General features: G+C 46.9%; 1 non-coding gene across 1 annotated transcript; it reads right to left on the bottom strand.

The window, feature by feature from the left end:
- Positions 1 to 2,063: 2,063 nt before the first annotated feature.
- Positions 2,064 to 2,197, bottom strand: LOC129667838 (small nucleolar RNA SNORA17). Its single transcript, XR_008718830.1, has one exon. It is a non-coding gene; the product is annotated as a small nucleolar RNA SNORA17 (small nucleolar RNA).
- Between the last annotated feature and the right edge of the window lie 995 nt (positions 2,198 to 3,192).

Raw genomic sequence — 3,192 nt, 5'->3', positions numbered from 1 at the left:
TCTCCTTTTGGAGCGAGAAGAATGGAGGCAAGGATAAGCACTGCTATTCTGCCAGGGGTTCCTCCTTAGGGGAAGTTGAGGCAAGATCTGGATGTCAGCTCAAGACTCACCCATAGCACCTACCCATAACTCTCTGCAGAGCTTTCCAGGAGCTGATCTGCCCACCTGTAGTCTTCCCCCTGCCATCCACTCCCCACACAAGCGTACATCCCTAGAATGCTGAGCTCCTTATCCTGCTAGGACCACCTCTGTTTCCTAGCAACTGAATGTTTTTCCTGTCCTCCCCTTCCCAGCGTTTCCTTGGTGTCTTCCCAACTAACTGCTTCCAGAAAGCATGTTAGTGCCACGCTGAATTGTCCTCTCCTACACTGGGTAAGACTGGAGCTCCCAGCATTCCCATGGGAGGCTCTGTGATGGCCCACCTAGATTCGCTTCTCCAGTCCTCCTCATTTATTAACAGAACATTTCCTAGGCATGATGGAAACATTTTCCTTTCATGTAGGAGTGAATAAGGAGTTAAATGTGGACGTTCTGAATATAATTTTTTAGAGACAACTTTGCAAAACAGGGAATTTGGCTCATGTGCTTTCTCTTCTTCCTTCCTTCCTTCCTTCCTTCCTTCCTTCCTTCCTTCTTTCTTTCTTTCTTTCTTTCTTTCTCTTTCTTTTTTTTTTTTTTTACATCTTCTCTTCTTTCTTCTTTCCCTAGAAATGAATTGTACCAGCTCTTCAGTTGTGACCAGGATCCAGGAGGATGAAAGAATGATGGAAGCAAACAGTAAAAAGTTCCTGGTACCAGATGAGATGATAGAACCTCATCTGGTTATCTTAGCCTTGGGGTTATCTTATCCTGCAGTATCTTGTTAAATGAATGACACAATTAAATTCCTTCCTCTTAGACCCTCTGTTCACTAGCCATTTCTGCTACTTGTGGACCAAGGCATTTCTGGCTAATACTAACTATGTGCCTATAAATGCTAATATGTGCCTATAACTGTGCTTTAAAAAAGCCATATTATTGGTTCTTAGTGAATTTTACCTCATGCACACCAATCCCATTCATATCCCCCTCCTCTGGTACCTGTCCCCCACCTTTGCAACTTCCCCCATCATAGAAAAAAAAATCTCATTGTGGAAGCTGTAGTGTATCACAGTGTGTCCCACAGAAAACCCTTTTGTCCACACTCCTTTGTTTGCAAATATTCATTGCAATGGCTCTTGGTCTGGTATGAGGCCTCTGGCTTCTGTGACTCTATCAATACCTGAGCCTCACTGGAACTCTTCTTGGATATCCTGTTGTTGCCTTGTGTCATAAAAACCTGTACTTTTGGATCATGTAGGGCCAGCCCCTTCATGCACTCTAGCAGTTCATTGATTGGGTAGATGTTGGGGTGGACCAATTCAAAGCCCCAAATCTAGGGCTGAGAGGTATCTGAGATGGTCAACCCACTGGCTCCCCTGCTCCCATGCCCTTGGTGCTGGCTCACCAGCACCCTCCTGCAATCATGGTCAGCTCTACCCTGCTACCCAGGTGAGGTGCAGGGCCTACTCTTCTGAGTACTGCAGCAGGTGAGGGGCAGGGTCAGCTCTCCTGTGTGCCATAGGCGGCAAGGTGAGCGGGGCATCTCTCCTTTGCCTATGTTACTACACATCAGAGAAGCAGCAGGACCAGCTCTCCCATGCCTGTATCCTTGGGACTAGCTCACCCACAATCCCCACAATGTGTGGGCCCCCTCCCCTGAGTACCACAGCTGCCCCCCAGACATGGGCCCCAGTGGTAGCAGAGGCCAGAACCCCACCATGGTCTCAGGTACTCACATCAGGCTGTTCCTCATTACCCTTGGGTCTCCAGTTCTGCATCTCTTCATCATGCCCGCGTCCTTCTGCTTCTCTTTCTCCACCACTCACTTGCTCCTCTTAGTGGCACCTGTGGTTTCTGAGTGACTGGAGTGGTCTCAGGAGTTCGATGTCCTGCTTGTGCCTTATGACACGGGGCAGGGGTCATCTCTGGCATGGTCTGCCCCCCCACCCCATGGTAATCTTGAGCTCACTTTTTAAAAGAGAAATGTTAAGCTACTAAGCATTCAGATGATCATGGGTCAGAACGCTGAGGGTAGGCACAGCCTCTCACTTCTCTCTGCCACGTCCCGACACATATGCGACACAGCAGCCACACCTGCAACCCATTTAGCCGCAGATGATCACTGTGGTTTTCATTGCAACTTATTCTCTCCCTCTCCATAGCTGCCTGTGAAGAACTTGAGATCCTGTTTAGTTCGCTTGCTTTCTGTGCACCAACAGGGCTTCCAGAATGCTCCAAGCCCCTCATTTGAATCTGGGAGGTTACCACAGAATGGTTTTCTCTCTGTGGATGACAGTTGCTGCAGTTATTAACATTGCATGTCTGTCCATAAAACCCACAACTCAAGTGGCTGCTGGGAATGCAGTTCAGTAACCCACAGATTTAAAATCATAAGACTGGTTTTAATATATAATCTGTGTTATTAACTTCATAGTATAACATGAAACCCGTCACTACTTAATTGAAGAAAGAAAATATTGGCAGAAATCTCAATAAATCAGAGAAAGCAAAGACTGGGCTCAGTTCTAGAAAATTGTCTGCTGTTGAATTCAATGAATTTGGAAATGCATTGAATTTATAATTTAGAGTTAATTCATTGTTTAACTTTCTTGCAAGGTATTGATCATAGATCATTACCCCTGCTCCCTCAAACTACCAAGTGAATCAACTTCTATGTTTTGTGGTTGGTGTTGAACTTATAGATGGTATAAACCCTTCAGTCACCATTTTTTTTTTCTGCCTTTCATTGGTTGGATGAAGAGTAAGGGGGCACACTTGTTTCACGGTTTTTGTTCAGTTCTAGAACATATTATGTCTTAGGTATCACACATATGTGTGTTTGGCACACTGGACACTGGTCACAGCATGGCCAAATGGGGCAGGCTTGGTGGGCTGGTGTGAAGAGACGCCTTACTTGCTGGTGGTTTCTGCAGGCCGCTGGAGTTTGCAGGAGCTGGTCTCGGCAGCCAGGGCATGAGCAGGTGGAGCTTGGGTGACAGGTGCTGCTGAAGCGCACGGGCCTGCTTTGTGTTAACTCTGCAGCCATCGGACCTTGCTCTCTCAGCTAGTATAAACAAGAGCTGCGTGCAGCGATAGAAAGGCCCAGCCTGA

Source organism: Psammomys obesus, unplaced genomic scaffold (genome assembly GCF_907164565.1).
Source record: "Psammomys obesus unplaced genomic scaffold, mPsaObe1.curated_primary_1811, whole genome shotgun sequence".
In the NCBI taxonomy this organism is placed as follows: domain Eukaryota; kingdom Metazoa; phylum Chordata; class Mammalia; order Rodentia; family Muridae; genus Psammomys; species Psammomys obesus.
Note: the sequence above shows the minus strand (reverse complement) of the source record. Positions and strands in the feature narration are given on the sequence as shown.